The 19252-nt window shown below is 45.2% G+C and overlaps 1 protein-coding gene across 1 annotated transcript in view; it reads left to right on the forward strand.

Annotated features, from left to right (window-relative positions):
- The window catches only part of LOC134927385 (ATP-dependent translocase ABCB1-like), a 943310-nt gene that overhangs the window by 625112 nt on the left and 298946 nt on the right, over positions 1 to 19252 (forward strand). The gene's annotated exons all lie outside the window — the stretch shown is intronic.

Below are 19252 nucleotides of genomic sequence, written 5' to 3' on the forward strand. Positions count from 1 at the left end.
GACCTCTTCAGTCTTCTGGCTCTGTAAGGGGGACGGCGGCGCGGCTCCGGGACCCATCCATGGCTGGGCCTGTGATCGATCCCTCTGGAGCTAATGTCCAGTAGCCTAAGAAGCCCAATCCACTCTGCACGCAGGTGAGTTCGCTTCTTCTCCCCTTAGTCCCACGATGCAGTGAGCCTGTTGCCTCACTGAAAATAAAAAAACCTAATTTTAAACTTTTACTCTAAGCAGCTCAGGAGAGCCACCTAGATTGCACCCTTCTCGTTCGGGCACAAAAATCTAACTGAGGCTTGGAGGAGGGTCATAGGGGGAGGAGCCAGTGCACACCAGCTAGTCCTAAAGCTTTTACTTTTTGTGCCCTGTCTCCTGCGGAGCCGCTAATCCCCATGGTCCTTACGGAGTCCCAGCATCCACTTAGGACGTCAGAGAAATGTGTGATACAGTAGGCTTTTTCTACAGTATATTACCTGCATTCCCTGTCCTGTGGCTTTTTTACATTATTAAAAGAAAAAACAGTTCTACCTATGGCGCGGCACTAATGGATAGTACAAATATAGGTCACCACAACCCAAACATATGTAGACAAAGGAAAGAACAATCTCACTTTGCACTACAAATAGTCCAACAGTATAGTTGATTCTCAGTATAATTGTTCCACGGTAAAGTCGAATAGCACATCATTCAATGATGATCACATGAAAAAAGAACAAACATACATTTGCGTGATACTGCAAGCAAACACACTTCTACCCGCCGTGTACATAGGAGATAATTGGATGTGCAAATAGTCCCAATCCAGAATGGAAAAGATCCTCTTCCTCTAAAAACTACAGTGGAGACAGGAACTTGAGTGATCTCTTACATATATCATACTTGTAGTAGAGGAGTTTGAAGCACATAAAGGTTTCTTTCAGGCCTCCAATTGGATTCTTACTGGATATAGATGGAGGCTGAACACTCCAATTCCATAAATATGAAACCCAAAAAAGGACTAATATAAAAGGACCGTATTAAAAACAAATACTATTTATTCCAATAGTGAATAAAATATGATTGGAACAGAAAGCAACCATACCAAAATGATGTAGATGTAAAGTATAGTCCACTGGAAGATATAACCCGGATATCGATATACAGTGGGATCAGCAAAAATAGTAATGGCTATCAGCCCGATCATAGATATACTGTCTCTATGCATTTTAACACACTGCGGTGTCATTTTCAAGATGATAATTAGTGTGGTTAACTAAAAATTAGGGAGATTTTAAATGTCAATCCCTACAATGTGACTCCACACAAACATACATACCATTTATTAATTAAAATAAAATCCATTATTGAATCAATAAGTATAAATTAAAATCATACAGATAGAAGTGCTAATACATACCACTAGAGATGAGCGGGTTCGGTTCCTCGGAATCCGAACCCGCCCGAACTTCAGCTTTTTTTGCACGGGTCCGAGCAGGCTCGGATCCTCCCGCCTTGCTCGGTTAACCCGCTGTCGGATTCTCGCGAGACTCGGATTCTATATAAGGAGCCGCGCGTCGCCGCCATTTTCACACGTGCATTGAGATTGATAGGGAGAGGACGTGGCTGGCGTCCTCTCCGTTTAGAATAGATTTGGAGAGACACTTGATTAAGTTGATTTACTACTAATTTTGGGGAGCATTAGGAGTACTCAGTACAGTGCAGAGTTTTGCTGATAGTGACCACCAGTTTTATTTATAATCCGTTCTCTGCCTGAAAAAAAACGATACACAGTCACATACCATATCTGTGCTCAGCCTCAGTGTGCTGCATGATATATCATCTATGTATAGCTGACTGTGCTGAGTGCTCACTGCTCACACAGCTTAATTGTGGGGGAGACTGGGGAGCAGTTATAGCAGGAGTACAGTGCACACTTTTACTGCCAGTGACCACCAGTATATTGTCTGCCTGAAAAAATTAAACACTCCTGTGGTGTTTTTTTTATTTTATTCTATAAACGCATTCTGCTGACAGTGTCCAGCAGGTCCGTCAATCATTATATTATATAAATATTTACCTACAGTAGTGTTATATTTTTTTTTCATCTCTATCATCTTTATCATCTCTATATTAGCAGACGCAGTACGATAGTCCACGGCTGTGGCTATCTCTGTGTCGTCAGTGCTCGTCCATAATTGTATACCTACCTACCTGTGGTGGGGTTTTTTTTTCTATCTTCTTCATACTAGTAGTTTAGGAGTCTGCTGACAGTGTCCACCAGGTCCGTCATTATATTATATACCTACAGCAGTAATATATTTAGTATATTATATATACTAGCAGACGCAGTACGGTAGGCCACGGCTGTATCTACCTCTGTGTCGTCAGTGCTCATCCATAATTGTATACCTACCTGTGGTGGGTTTTTTTTTTCTATCTTCTTCATACTAGTAGTTTAGGAGTCTGCTGACAGTGTCCACCAGGTCCGTCATTATATTATATACCTACAGTAGTAATATATTTAGTATATTAGCTATACTAGCAGACGCAGTACGGTAGGCCACGGCTGTACCTACCTCTGTGTCGTCAGTGCTCGTCCATAATTGTATACCTACCTGTTGTGGGTTTTTTTTTTCTATCTTCTTCATACTAGTAGTTTAGGAGTCTGCTGACAGTGTCCACCAGGTCCGTCATTATATTATATACCTACAGTAGTAATATATTTAGTATATTATCTATACTAGCAGACGCAGTACGGTAGTCCACGGCTGTGGCTATCTCTGTGTCGTCAGTGCTCGTCCATAATTGTATACCTACCTACCTGTGGTGGGGTTTTTTTTCCTATCTTCTTCATACTAGTAGTTTAGGAGTCTGCTGACAGTGTCCACCAGGTCTGTCATTATATTATATACCTACAGTAGTAATATATTTAGTATATTATCTATACTAGCAGACGCAGTACGGTAGTCCACGGCTGTGGCTATCTCTGTGTCGTCAGTGCTCGTCCATAATTGTATACCTACCTGTGGTGTTTTTTTTTTCTATCTTCTTCATACTAGTAGTTTAGGAGTCTGCTGACAGTGTCCAGCAGGTCTGTCATTATATTATACACCTACAGTAGTAATATATTTAGAATATTATCTATACTAGCAGACGCAGTACGGTAGTCCACGGCTGTGGCTATCTCTGTGTCGTCAGTGCTCGTCCATAATTGTATACCTACCTGTGGTGCGGGTTTTTTTTCTATCTTCTTCATACTAGTAGTTTAGGAGTCTGCTGACAGTGTCCACCAGGTCTGTCATTATATTATTTACCTACAGTAGTAATATATTTAGTATATTATCTATACTAGCAGACGCAGTACGGTAGTCCACGGCTGTGGCTATCTCTGTGTCGTCAGTGCTCGTCCATAATTGTATACCTACCTGTGGTGGGGTTTTTTTTTCTATCTTCTTCATACTAGTAGTTTAGGAGTCTGCTGACAGTGTCCACCAGGTCCGTCATTATATTATATATACCTACAGTAATTATATATATATTTTTTTATATCATTAATTATCATCTCTATACTAGCAGACGCAGTACGGTAGTCCACGGCTGTAGCTACCTCTGTGTCGTCAGTCACTCGTCATCCATAAGTATACTAGTATCCATCCATCTCCATTGTTTACCTGAGGTGCCTTTTAGTTGTGCCTATTAAAATATGGAGAACAATAATGTTGAGGTTCCAAAAATAGGGAAAGATGAAGATCCACTTCCACCTCGTGCTGTAGCTGCTGCCACTAGTCATGGCCGAGACGATGAAATTCCATCAACGTCGTCTGCCAAGGCCGATGCCCAATGTCATAGTACAGAGCATGTAAAATCCAAAACACAAAATATCAGTAAAAAAAGGACTCAAAAGTCTAAAATAAAATCATCGGGGGAGAAGCGTAAACTTGCCAATATGCCATTTACCACACGGAGTGGCAAGGAATGGCTGAGGCCCTGGCCTATGTTCATGGCTAGTGGTTCAGCTTCACATGAGAATGGAAGCACTCAGCCTCTCGCTAGAAAAATGAAAAGACTTAAGCTGGCAAAAGCACAGCAAAGAACTGTGCGTTCTTCGAAATCACAAATCCACAAGGAGAGTCCAATTGTGTCGTTTGCGATGCCTGACCTTCCCAACACTGGACGTGAAGAGCATGCGCCTTCCACCATTTGCACGCCCCCTGCAAGTGCTGGAAGGAGCACCCGCAGTCCAGTTCCTGATAGACAGATTGAAGATGTCAGTGTTGAAGTTCACCAGGATGAGGAGGATATGGGTGTTGCTGGCACTGGGGAGGAAATTGACAAGGAGGATTCTGATGGTGAGGTGGTTTGTTTAAGTCAGGCACCCAGGGAGACACCTGTTGTCCGTGGGAGGAATATGGCCATTGACATGCCTGGTAAAAACACCAAAAAAATCAGCTCTTCGGTGTGGAAGTATTTCAACAGAAATGCGGACAACAGGTGTCAAGCCGTGTGTTGCCTTTGTGAAGCTGTAATAAGTAGGGGTAAGGACGTTAACCACCTCGGAACATCCTCCCTTATACGTCACCTGCAGCGCATTCATCATAAGTCAGTGACAAGTTCAAAAACTTTGGGCGACAGCGGAAGCAGTCCACTGACCAGTAAATCCCTTCCTCTTGTAACCAAGCTCACGCAAACCACCCCACCAACTCCCTCAGTGTCAATTTCCTCCTTCCCCAGGAATGCCAATAGTCCTGCAGGCCATGTCACTGGCAATTCTGACGAGTCCTCTCCTGCCTGGGATTCCTCCGATGCATCCTTGAGTGTAACGCCTACTGCTGCTGGCGCTGCTGTTTTTGCTGCTGGGAGATGATGGTCATCCCAGAGGGGAAGTCGTAAGACCACTTTTACTACTTCCACCAAGCAAATGACTGTCCAACAGTCCTTTGCGAGGAAGATGAAATATCACAGCAGTCATCCTGCTGCAAAGCGGATAACTGAGGCCTTGGCATCCTGGGCGGTGAGAAACGTGGTTCCGGTATCCATCATTACTTCAGAGCCAACTATAGACTTGTTTGAGGTAGTGTGTCCCCGGTACCAAATACCATCTAGGTTCCATTTCTCTAGGCAGGCGATACCAAAAATGTACACAGACCTCAGAAAAAGACTCACCAGTGTCCTAAAAAATGCAGTTGTACCCAATGTCCACTTAACCACGGACATGTGGACAAGTGGAGCAGGGCAGACTCAGGACTATATGACTGTGACAGCCCACTGAGTAGATGTATTGACTCCCGCAGCTGCTGTTCTTGCGGCGGGAGTCAATACAGTAGAGATGAGCGGATTCGGTTTTACTCGGTTTTACTCGGTTCTCAAAACCGAATCTTATTGGCTATCCAAAACACGTGACATCCGTGAGCCAATAAGATTCGGTTTTGAGAACCGAGTAAAACCGAGTAAAACCGAATCCGCTCATCTCTACAATACAGTAGCAGCATCTTGCAAACGCCAACTCTTTCCTAGGCAGGCTACGCTTTGTATCACCGCTTTCCAGAATACACACACAGCTGAAAACCTCTTACGGTAACTGAGGAAGATCATCGCAGAATGGCTTACCCCAATTGGACTCTCCTGTGGATTTGTGGCATCGGACAACGCCAGCAATATTGTGTGTGCATTATATCTGGGCAAATTCCAGCACGTCCCATGTTTTGCACATACCTTGAATTTGGTGGTGCAGAATTATTTAAAAAACGACAGGGGCGTGCAAGAGATGCTGTCGGTGGCCAGAAGAATTGCGGGACACTTTCGGCGTACAGGCACCACGTACAGAAGACTGGAGCACCACCAAAAACGCCTGAACCTGCCCTGCCATCATCTGAAGCAAGAAGTGGTAACGAGGTGGGAATTCAACCCTCTATATGCTTCAGAGGTTGGAGGAGCAGCAAAAGGCCATTCAAGCCTATACATCTGACCACGATATAGGAGGTGGAATGCACCTGTCTCAAGCGCAGTGGAGAATGATTTCAACGTTGTGCAAGGTTCTGCAACCTTTTGAACTTGCCACACGTGAAGTCAGTTCAGACACTGCCAGCCTGAGTCAGGTCATTCCCCTCATCAGGCTTTTGCAGAAGAAGCTGGAGACATTGAAGGAGGAGCTAAGACAGAGCGATTCCGCTAGGCATGTGGGACTTGTGGATGGAGCCCTTCATTCGCTTAACCAGGATTCACGGGTGGTCAATCTGTTGAAATCAGAGCACTACATTTCGGCCACCGTGCTCGATCCTAGATTTAAAACCTACGTTGTATCTCTCTTTCCGGCAGACACAAGTCTGCAGAGGTTGAAAGACCTGCTGGTGAGAAAATTATCAAGTCAAGTGGAACTTGATCGGTCAACAGCTCCTCCTTCACATTCCCCCGCAATTGGAGGTGCGAGTAAAAGGCTCAGAATTCCGAGCCCACCCGCTGGCGGTGATGCAGGGCAGTCTGGAGCGACTGCTGATGCTGACATCTGGTCCGGACTGAAGGACCTGCCAACGATTACGGATATGTTGTCTACTGTCACTGCATATGATTCTCTCACCATTGAAAGAATGGTGGAGGATTATATGAGTGACCGCATCCAAGTAGGCAAGTCAGACAATCCGTACGTATACTGGCAGGAAAAAGAGGCAATTTGGAGGCCCTTGCACAAACTGGCTTTATTCTACCTAAGTTGCCCTCCCACAAGTGTGTACTCCGAAAGAGTGTTTAGTGCCGCCGCTCGCCTTGTCAGCAATCGGCGTACGAGGTTACTTCCAGAAAATATGGAGAAGATGATGTTCATTAAAATGAATTATAATCAATTCCTCCGTGGAGACTTTCACCAGCAGCAATTGCCTCCACAAAGTACACAGGGAGCTGAGATGGTGGATACCAGTGGGGACGAATTGATAATCTGTGAGGAGGGGGATGTACATGGTGATGAATCGGAGGATGATGATGAGGTGGACATCTTGCCTCTGTAGAGCCAGTTTGTGCAAGGAGAGATTAATTGCTTCTTTTTTGGTGGGGGTCCAAACCAACCCGTCATTTCAGTCACAGTCGTGTGGCAGACCCTGTCACTGAAATGATGGGTTGGTTAAAGTGTGCATGTCCTGTTTATACAAGATAAGGGTGGGTGGGAGGGCCCAAGGACAACTCCATCTTGCACCTCTTTTTTCTTTAATTTTTCTTTGCGTCATGTGCTGTTTGGGGAGTGTTTTTTGGAAGGGCCATCCTGCGTGACACTGCAGTGCCACTCCTAGATGGGCCAGGTGTTTGTGTCGGCCACTAGGGTCGCTTAGCTTACTCACACAGCTACCTCATTGCGTCTCTTTTTTTTCTTCTTTGCGTCATGTGCTGTTTGGGGAGTGTTTTTTGGAAGGGCCATCCTGCGTGACACTGCAGTGACACTCCTAGATGGGCCAGGTGTTTGTGTCGGCCACTAGGGCCGCTTAGCTTACTCACACAGCTACCTCATTGCGCCTCTTTTTTTCTTTGCGTCATGTGCTGTTTGGGGAGTGTTTTTTGGAAGGGCCATCCTGCGTGACACTGCAGTGCCACTTCTAGATGGGCCAGGTGTTTGTGTAGGTGTTTGTGTCGGCCACTAGGGTCGCTTAGCTTACTCACACAGCTACCTCATTGCGCCTATTTTTTTTCTTCTTTGCGTCATGTGCTGTTTGGGGAGTAGTTTTTTGAAGGGCCAGCCTGCGTGACAGTGCAGTGCCACTCCTAGATGGGCCAGGTGTTTGTGTCGGCCACTAGGGTCGCTTAGCTTACTCTCACAGCTACCTCATTGCGCCTCTTTTTTTCTTTGCGTCATGTGCTGTTTGGGGAGTGTTTTTTGGAAGGGCCATCCTGCGTGACACTGCAGTGCCACTCCTAGATGGGCCAGGTGTTTGTGTCGGCCACTAGGGTCGCTTAGCTTACTCACACAGCTACCTCATTGCGCCTCTTTTTTTTCTTCTTTGCGTCATGTGCTGTTTGGGGAGTATTTTGTGGAAGGGCCATCCTGCCTGACACTGCAGTGCCACTCCTAGATGGGCCAGGTGTTTGTGTCGGCCACTAGGGTCGCTTAGCTTACTCACACAGCTACCTCATTGCGCTTCTTTTTTTTCTTCTTTGCGTCATGTGCTGTTTGGGGAGTATTTTGTGGAAGGGCCATCCTGCCTGACACTGCAGTGCCACTCCTAAATGGGCCAGGTGTTTGTGTCGGCCACTAGGGTCGCTTAGCTTACTCACACAGCTACCTCATTGCGCCTCTTTTTTTTTTCTTCTTTACGTCATGTGCTGTTTGGGGAGTAGTTTTTTGAAGGGCCAGCCTGCGTGACACTGCAGTGCCACTCCTAGATGGGCCAGGTGTTTGTGTCGGCCACTAGGGTCGCTTAGCTTACTCACACAGCTACCTCATTACGCCTCTTTTTTTTCTTCTTTGCGTCATGTGCTGTTTGGGGAGTATTTTGTGGAAGGGCCATCCTGCCTGACACTGCAGTGCCACTCCTAGATGGGCCAGGTGTTTGTGTCGGCCACTAGGGTCGCTTAGCTTACTTACACAGCTACCTCATTGCGCCTCTTTTTTTTCTTCTTTGCGTCATGTGCTGTTTGGGGAGTATTTTGTGGAAGGGCCATCCTGCCTGACACTGCAGTGCCACTCCTAAATGGGCCAGGTGTTTGTGTCGGCCACTAGGGTCGCTTAGCTTACTCACACAGCTACCTCATTGCGCCTCTTTTTTTTTCTTCTTTACGTTATGTGCTGTTTGGGGAGTAGTTTTTTGAAGGGCCAGCCTGCGTGACACTGCAGTGCCACTCCTAGATGGGCCAGGTGTTTGTGTCGGCCACTAGGGTCGCTTAGCTTACTCACACAGCTACCTCATTGCGCCTCTTTTTTTTCTTCTTTGCGTCATGTGGTGTTTGGGGAGTATTTTGTGGAAGGGCCATCCTGCCTGACACTGCAGTGCCACTCCTAGATGGGCCAGGTGTTTGTGTCGGCCACTATGGTCGCATAGCTTACTCACACAGCTACCTCATTGCGCCTCTTTTTTTTCTTCTTTGCGTCATGTGCTGTTTGGGGAGTAGTTTTTTGAATGGCCAGCCTGCGTGACACTGCAGTGCCACTCCTAGATGGGCCAGGTGTTTGTGTCGGCCACTAGGGTCGTTTAGCTTACTCACACAGCTACCTCATTGCGCCTCTTTTTTTCTTTGCATCATGTGCTGTTTGGGGAGTGTTTTTTGGAAGGGCCATCCTGCGTGACACTGCAGTGCCACTCCTAGATGGGCCAGGTGTTTGTGTCGGCCACTAGGGTCGCTTAGCTTACTCACACAGCTACCTCATTGCCTCATTGCGCCTCTTTTTTTCTTTGCGTCATGTGCTGTTTGGGGAGTGTTTTTTGGAAGGGCCATCCTGCGTGACTCTGCAGTGCCACTCCTAGATGGGCCAGATGTTTGTGTCGGCCACTAGGGTCGCTTAGCTTACTCACACAGCTACCTCATTGCGCCTCTTTTTTTTCTTCTTTGCGTCATGTGCTGTTTGGGGAGTATTTTGTGGAAGGGCCATCCTGCCTGACACTGCAGTGCCACTCCTAGATGGGCCAGGTGTTTGTGTTGGCCACTAGGGTCGCTTAGCTTACTCACACAGCTACCTCATTGCGCCTCTTTTTTTTCTTCTTTACGTCATGTGCTGTTTGGGGAGTAGTTTTTTGAAGGTCCAGCCTGCGTGACACTGCAGTGCCACTCCTAGATGGGCCAGGTGTTTGTGTCAGCCACTAGGGTCGCTTAGCTTACTCACACAGCTACCTCATTGCGCCTCTTTTTTTCTTTGCGTCATGTGCTGTTTGGGGAGTGTTTTTTGGAAGGGCCATCCTGCGTGACACTGCAGTGCCACTCCTAGATGGGCCAGGTGTTTGTGTCGGCCACTAGGATCGCTTAGCTTACTCACACAGCTATTTCATTGCGCCTCTTTTTTTCTTTGCGTCATGTGCTGTTTGGGGAGTGTTTTTTGGAAGGGCCATCCTGCGTGACACTGCAGTGCCACTCCTAGATGGGCCAGGTGTTTGTGTCGGCCACTAGGGTCGCTTAGCTTACTCACACAGCTACCTCATTGTGCCTCTTTTTTTTCTTCGTTGCGTCATGTGCTGTTTGGGGAGTCGTTTTTTGAAGGGCCAGCCTGCGTGACACTGCAGTGCCACTCCTAGATGGGCCAGGTGTTTGTGTCGGCCACTAGGGTCGCTTAGCTTACTCACACAGCTACCTCATTGCGCCTTTTTTTTTCTTTGCGTCATGTGCTGTTTGGGGAGTGTTTTTTGGAAGGGCCATCCTGCGTGACACTGCAGTGCCACTCCTAGATGGGCCAGGTGTTTGTGTCGGCCACCAGGGTCGCTTAGCTTACTCACACAGCTACCTCATTGCGCCTCTTTTTTTCTTTGCGTCATGTGCTGTTTGGGGAGTGTTTTTTGGAAGGGCCATCCTGCCTGACACTGCAGTGCCACTCCTAGATGGGCCAGGTGTTTGTGTCGGCCACTAGGGTCGCTTAGCTTACTCACACAGCTACCTCATTGCGCCTCTTTTTTTTCTTCTTTGCGTCATGTGCTGTTTGGGGAGTAGTTTTTTGAAGGGCCAGCCTGCGTGACACTGCATGGCCACTCCTAGATGGGCCAGGTGTTTGTGTCGGCCACTTGGGTCGCTGAGCTTAGTCATCCAGCGACCTCGGTGCAAATTTTAGGACTAAAAATAATATTGTGAGGTGTTCAGAATAGACTGAAAATGAGTGAAAATTATGGTTATTGAGGTTAATAATACTTTGGGATCAAAATGACCCCCAAATTCTATGATTTAAGCTGTTTTTTAGGGTTTTTTGAAAAAAACACCCGAATCCAAAACACACCCGAATCCGACAAAAAAAATTCGGTGAGGTTTTGCCAAAACGCGTTCGAACCCAAGACACGGCCGCGGAACCGAACCCAAAACCAAAACACAAAACCCGAAAAATTTCCGGTGCACATCTCTACATACCACTGGGATTTGCTAGCAGCATATAATATATAAGCAAACACTGTCCTGCATTGAGGAGGGGTTTATATCCTAAGTGTTGGCAAATTACCATACATCAGAACCAATGAAAATCTCCCATAAAACACTCGCATAAACTTACAACCAATCAAAACAAAGATTAATTAAATTCTTGAAGACGCCAGGAGATATAAGCGTGTTATCACGGTGTCTTACTGCTTCAGTCACATGATTGCAAGTCCAATCACGTGACAAGCAGGGCCGGACTGGGACTAAAAATAGGCCCTGGCATTTTTGAAGCACACAGGCCCCCCTCTGTGTCAGCATCTGACTCCTCCCCTTACTATTCCTGACTCCTCCTACTTCTTAGTCTATGCTCTTACAAATATCATTAATATTATAACAACATACAAGTGTACATCATTCTCTATTAAAATACACACAACCAGTGGTTGAAGTGGAAATGCTGAAGTAGATGAATGGAAAAGTAAAGGTGTTAACTAAGCGAACGCGCTGGAAAATGGGCATTGCCACTCAAAAGGGGATGTGTCCTTCAGTGTAGTTTACCACACCATATACCCCTTATACGGATTATGCACCACAATAGTAGGACCCCTTATACTATCTAGTACTGGTGCCCCTTTCACATTATACCACACAATATGAGCCAAAATTCACATTTAGCACATGGAATGAGCCGAAATTCACATTATAGCACATGGAATAGCAGAAATTCACATTATAGCACACGGAATGAGCCGAAACGGAATGAGACAAAATTCACATTATACAGATGGGTCCTCCATTATCTTGGCTGGCTGAGGCGTTAGTCGTGATTAGGCATACGCAGCGTGCCTGGGCGCAAGGAGGCACGTCTAGTCGAAGGAAGGCACACAGAGCGTTTGGCGTTACCTTTGAGTGTAAAACCTAAGATCTTCCACCAGATGTCGCTTTTTAAAATCGCCAATGCGCATGCGTGTGGTCTCGATTAAAATACAATACTGAACTACAGCGTAAGAACTACTTTACTGGTGCGTCTCATTACGCTACATTATGCTACAGTATGTCATACAGTATATAACAGTACTGTTAGGTTCCTGGTGCTCAGAACAAGGGAGATGTTGTGTAGTGAGTCCCGAGCACCAGAGCGTGATGCTGGAATAAGGTGTGGTGTGGAAATAGCCCCTAGCACCCTACCTCCATTGTTTCACCCGTGTGGTCAGTTCACGCCTGAATGACTATGGTTTCTTGGGCCCACGGCAGCCGCGTTTGAAGGGCAGATTAGGTCTGCCCAACTCCGATGCCCCCAGGTCTTAGAGTGAGACAAGGCGTGAACCGAGACAGGATAATAACAAGGGGACCTCTAACTAAAGCAAACAGAAGGCTAGGGGCTACTAACAACCCTAAAACTAAATATATATGCGGCACGCCGCCAAAGGAAAGGAACAACAAAGGAAATGCTGTCCATACGCCGACACAATACTGATGTGTACCGGCGGTGACAGCATAAGCACAACCCTCTGCAGAACCCCAGTAACAAATATAACCAAAGAATACTGCAGCCTATGCCGATGGACGCGGCAAAGCCGCTACTCACGGAACCGGTACAAATACTGGCAAACGGACAGGAACCCCCAATATAGCCATCACAGACTCTCAGAACCGGAGGACAGCAGAATCCCAAACCACAGACCGGTGGACACCAAGAAGCCAGATACTCGACCAGGCACAGACAAAGGACTTCTGGACAGGAACGCTTCACGGCAGGACACGGGATCAGACACTGGAACCGACGCTGGAACCGTCACAGGAACCGACACTGGAACCGATACTGTAAGCAGCTAGACAGACACTGCTAGACAGGAGCCCAGGAACTGGCAGGAACTAGCTCAGAACTCAGGAACTCTGGAACTATCACCAGCGTCTGTGTATTGCACTGAGCCAGAATATAACAGAGTGCTAATTAATTATGTCGTGCAGCTGCCCTGCTGCACAACTGAGAAGTGCAATTAACAGACAGGTGAGGCTGAACACATGGGAAAAAGCTGCAATTACACAGACTCACCACCGGCAGCAAACAAGAGTCTTCTTAAACCAGAGCAATGGGAAATCCTGGCCTGCAAGACAACTATAAACATAAAATTGGAATGAACCACTACCTGTGGTTCATAACAGTACCCTCTCCTTAAGGGTGGGCTCCGAACACCCCATGACACCCACCGGGAACAGAAACAGAAGTATAACATAAAATACATAACCAAAATGCAAAACAGGAATGAGCCACAGCCGTGGCTCATAACAGTACCCCCGCCCCCTTGAGGGGTCAACGGACCCCAAAATTCAGACTTTCCAAAACAAGGGATACAAAAAAAAACCTGACACACTGGTCTAACAGGCAAGAAAACAGAAACAAGCTGTGGCACCAGCTTGTAACAGTGCCCCCCCCCCCCCCCCCCCTTGACGGTGAACACAAGACAAGAAAGAATATTTTTTTTTTTATATATCAAGTCAATAATTATTTCTTTTTCTTATTATTATTTTTACAAAGTTCTTGAGGTCTGACCAAGGTAATTCCCCAAACATTGTCTGAACTGATGGTACTTCCCAGCAAGGCTGGGTTAAAATCAGAGATTGGTTTCTTAACCTTGGGAGCTGTATTTTCAGGCAAAGTACTACTATTAGAAGAAGACAGAAAACCACATCCTGCAGTCAAAACAATGGGCTGAGACTCTTGTGCCGAGTTTACAGTATTTGGTGGACTCTCAGCGGATAAGACCGGTGACCTAGAGGAACCTGAACCAATTTCTTTGGAACCATATCTCTTAATAACTGCATCACTGAATGCCAGGGGATCCTGAAGAATGGGATCTTCAGTTTTCATTAAATTGGATGCCCCCTCAAAAGGCTCCCCTCTAAAGGAATATATCAGATAGAGCACAAGGTTCCTTCCCATCTGACTGACTTGAGTGCTTTGCTAGGACCTGGTCACTACTGACCTTACTCGAGGCTGAGACTTTCTGAACCCCACCTGGGGCAGTGACTTTCTGAACCCCACCTGGAGCAGTGACCCTCGGAACCCCTCCTTTGGTTCCTGAATCTATAATGGGGCTCCCTAGCCCAAGGACCCCAATTATAGGACAGAGTGCTTTTTAGTGTGGGTTGTGTGACAAGTACCTCTGCCGCAGTAGAGACAGGAGTAGGTCTTGTATCCTGGCTCAACTTGGCCAGAGGGAAGGACTTGTCGCCACACTTTGGCTTGCACAACTCACAGGTCTGCAGATAGTGGCCTAAACCCCCACAATATAGGCATAAATTTAAGTTTGTGTGACGCAGACGCTCCTCTTCTGAGAGTCTGGGCCGCAGAAAACTTTTAAACTTTTTCTGTCCAACTGAACCTGAGGATTCTTTTGTCACCATATTGTGAGCAAGAGTCTCTTTAGAGGTAGATGAACTCTCAACGACTTCTGGCAAGATAAGCAAAATTTTAGTCAGAAGGTTTTGCAGTTGCTTTAAGGATTGCTGCAAAACTTCCAGTCGTTCAGGTTTCAAAGCACTGAAAGCAGAGTTCAGGGCTGAGAGAGACGCCTGCAGGGCTTGCATAGTTGGCATAGGAGGTTTTTAAACTAGACAAGACAAGACTAAACTAGACCAGACAAAACTGGACTGGATTTTTTACACAGAATTCTAGACAAGACTGGATACTAAGCACCGGACTGGATTCTAAACACTGAATTCTAGACAAGAGACTGGACCAAAAAAGAAAAAAACTACTATTTAGCTTTGTTTCTTTTTTGTTGTATGGCTGGTGATAATGCTAGGTTTCTGGTGCTCAGATTAAGGTAGATGTTGCGTAGTGAGTCCAGAGCAGCAGAACGTGACGCTGAAATAAGGTGTGGTGTAGAAATAGCCCCTAGCACCCTACACTCCATTGTTTCACCCGTGTGGTCAGTTCACGCCTGAGTGACTATGGTTTCTTGGGCCCATTGCAGCCGCATTTGAAGGGCGGATTAGGTCTGCCCAACTCCGATGCCCCCAGGTCTTAGAGTGAGACAAGGCGTGAACCGAGACAGGATAATAACAAGGGGACCTCTAACTAAAGCAAACAGAAGGCTAGGGGCTACTAACAACCCTAAAACTAAATATATGTGCGGCACGCCGCCAAAGGAAAAGAACAACAAAGGAAATGCTGTCCACACGCCGACACAATACTGTTGTGTACCGGCGGTGACAGTATAAGCAGAACCCTCTGCAAAACACTAGTAACAAATATAACCAAAGAATATTGCGGCCTAGGCCGACGGACGCGGCAAAGCCGCTACTCACGGAACCGGTACAAATACTGGCAAATGGACAGGAACCCCCAATGTAGCCGACACAGACTCTCAGAACCGGAGGACAGGCAGAATCCCAAATGACAGACCGGTGGACACCAAGAAGCCAGATACTCGACCAGGCACAGACAAAGCCACAGGACTTCTGGACAGGAATGCTTCACGGCAGGACACGGGAGCAGACACGGGAACCGACTCAGGAACTGACACTGGAACCGACACTGGAAGCAGCTAGACAGACACTGCTAGACAGGAGCCCAGGAACTGGCAGGAACTAGCTCAGAACTCAGGAACTCTGGAATATCACCAGCGTCTGTGTATTGCACTGAGCCAGAATATAACAGAGTCCTAATTAATTATGTCGTGCAGCTGTCCTGCTGCACAACTGAGAGGTGCAATTAACAGACAGGTGAGGCTGAACACATGGGAACAAGCTGCAATTACACAGCCTCACCACCGGCAGCAAACAAGAGTCTTCTTAAACCAGAGCAATGGGAAATCCTGGCCTGCAAGACAACTACTGTATAAACATAAAATAGGAATGAACCACTACCTGTGGTTCATAACAGTACCCTCTCCTTAAGGGTGGGCTCCGAACACCCCATGACACCCACGGGGAACAGAAACAGAAGTATAACATAAAATACATAACCAAAATGCAAAACAGGAATGGGCCACAGCCGTGGCTCATAACAAGTACATACAGTACACATGCAAATAGTACATCATATATAGTTGCAAACGAACGTGTTACAGATACAGTATGGTCTATTGATGTTAGGGATATGTGAGCATCCAAATCCAATAGTATTAAGTATAATGGGGATATATTAAAGCTCCTCCCTAAGTTCCTGTATGCTAAATCACTGTTTGTATAGTTTATACATACACAAATGAACGTGTTAAAACACTTGTGTATGCAGATGCAAATAATGTGTGAAAGGAATAATGTAGCTCATTGACTTTACAGTATGTACAGTGCACTAAATGAGCGTCCGAGTCCCCTAACGGCATTAACGAACACCAATGGGAAGGAATCACTCTTTGCAGTACTTTTACACATGATCTTGTGCATCTTCCATGGAGTGTTGTGGGCTACAGTAGCAATGAAGGCTCCTGCCTGCCACGCTAAGAGTACCGGGTTCGATTCCCAAAGTGCCAATCTTTTTTTTTTGTGTGTGTGTGTGTGTGTTCCTGTGACATTCACTTTATTATTATTCTTTTTTCTGTGTAATCCATTGTAAAACATTCAATGGAAGGGTGTACACAGGTTTCACACAAATCGGGGTAAATCTGCAGGAGCGACTCATTCGCTATCTAAAATACACAGCGGTATTGAGCACCTATAGATATACCAGTAAATATAGTGTATTCTGATGCAACTACCTGTTCAAGCAACACAGTACTGTAGATCGTCAGTGTTAGAGAATCTGTGTTGTGAGAATCTGTGTTGTACATTACAAGCTGTTTGTGCTAATTAGTACACAAATAAAACATACTGTACAGAGATACTAAGGGAGGTGATCTGGCATCCAGGATCTTTGGGAGGAGCTTTTATCTTTCTCCATTGTAATCTTTCTAAGTATAACAGAGAGAGATAAAAGCCCCCCCTAAGTTCCTGGATGCCAAATCACCATCCTTAGTATCTCTGTACAGTATGTTCTATTAGTGTACTATTTAGCACGAACAGCTTGTAATGTACAGTGGCAAGTTTATTCTTTCTATGTATAATGTAGAGAGAGAAAAGCTCCTCCCTAAGTTCATGGATGCCAAATCGTTATCCTTAGTATCTCTGTACAGTATTTTCTATTAGAGTACTAATTAGCACGAACAGCTAATTAGTACCCTAATAGAACATACTGTACAGAGATACTAAGGACGGTGATTTGACATCCAGGAACTAAGAGGGAGCTTTTATCTCTCTCCATTATACATAGAAAGATTAATCTTGCCGCTGTACATTACAAGCTATTCGTGCTAATTAGTACACTAATAGAACATACTGTACAGAGATACTAAGGATGGTGATTTGGCATCCAGGAACTTAGGGAGAAGCATTTATCTCTCTCTATTGTAATCTTTCTAAGTATAACAGAGAGAGATAAAAGCTCCTCCCTAAGTTCCTGGATGCCAAATCACCATCCTTAGTATCTCTGTATAGTATGTTCTATTAGTGTACTAATTAGCATGAACAGCTTGTAACGTACAGCAGCAAGTTTAACATATCTATGTATATTGGAGAGAGATTAAAGCTCCTCCCTAAGTTCCTGGATGCCAAATCACTGTGTGTATAGTTTATACAGATGCAAATGAATGTGTTAAAACACTTGTGTATGCTGATCCTCTGTTCAATTCTGAAGACCTGTACTTTCAATTAATGAAATTGAAGCACCACGAGATTGACTATTATTTACATGGAGTATCGTTGTCAGAGTATTTTAGGGAACGAAAAATCCCACACGGTTTTAGAGTACAGAATGCTCCAACTATTGAATTTGAGCCCCTTTAGGCCGAACCAGGAAGGCCGTTACTGCAGCTTCCGCAGAGCTCCCACCCGCAGGGGGGGCCAAAACCAGAGGAATCCGAAAAGCTGTGAACAAAAACAAGACCTAGTATTTAATTTATCTAAAAGGGAGTTGGAGCCTCTTGAATTAGTGGTTCTTAATAAAGGGGTAAGCTTTGTGCCTACAAATTGCTTTGATGCCTTTAATTGGACACGTGACTCTCATAATTTTGCTAGAAAATTACGGTTGAAGTAATATTTTCAGGACAAACAACAAGTGAATGTTATGTCTAATGTCTTTGATTCATTTATTAAGTCTGCCTCAAGATCTAGGTTTGACCCATTATTGGGTAATGCATCTCTTAAAACATTTAATAGGCTATTGGATAATTCTGTCCATAGATTCACTGCTGCACCAGGCAAGATTAAATACAATTTATCCAGAGCAGAAACGAATGCATTAAGAAACCTATCTTCATATGAGGATATTATAATTCGCCCGGCCAATAAAGGCGGGGCAATTGTGATTCAAGATATAGATGTATATCGTGCAAAAATTTTGACGCAATTGGGGGACACAGAGGTTTATAAAAAACTAGATGGTGACCCTACAGTTAAATACCAGAGAGAATTGCAGAGTTGAAGTCAGCTGTTGAGAATGGGTTAATCCCCAGTAAAGTATATGATGCGCTTTTGGTCACGCATCCGGTTACACCGATATTATATACATTGCCGAAATTACATAAGAACCCTCTGTGCCCTCCGGGTCGACCTATCATCTCTGCACGTAATTCTTTATTTCAACCTATATCACAGTTACTTGATTGTATTGTTCAACCTTTATTGTGCAAGAAGTAGTCGTTTCTGAAAGATGCAACTTCTTTTTTGAACCAATTGATGGATTTAAAAGATGTCCCTCCAGATACCCTTCTGTGTTGTCTAGACATAGTAAGTTTATACACGTATATTCCCCACGAAGTGGGGTTGATGGCCATGAAGGAATTTTTGTTGTAATTCCTCCTGTGCTCCTCCTTTGATCATGAGTTCTTTTTGCATTTGTTGGAATTGACATTGAACAGGATTTTTTTCCTGTATGATGGCCAATTCTACTTACAGCTATGGGGGTGTGCCATGGGTTCTTCCGTGGCCCCCTCGTATGCAAATATATTTATGTTTCAACAGGAAGAACGTATGTTTTTGCATAATGTGAATGCCAGTGGCTATATATTCTGGTATACCAGATATATAGATGACATTTTTTTGCTTTAGACTGGAGGAAAGGATAGATTTGTGGGCTTGATGGAGGAGGTGAATTCTTTGGACTCCCCCATTAAGTTCACTTACAGGTGTGATTCATTTGAAGCAGTATTTTTGGATGTTAATATCTCATTTTTGGATGGAGTATTTGAAATTCCTGTCCATCATAAAC

This window comes from Pseudophryne corroboree, chromosome 5, assembly GCF_028390025.1.
Source record: "Pseudophryne corroboree isolate aPseCor3 chromosome 5, aPseCor3.hap2, whole genome shotgun sequence".
Classification (NCBI taxonomy): domain Eukaryota; kingdom Metazoa; phylum Chordata; class Amphibia; order Anura; family Myobatrachidae; genus Pseudophryne; species Pseudophryne corroboree.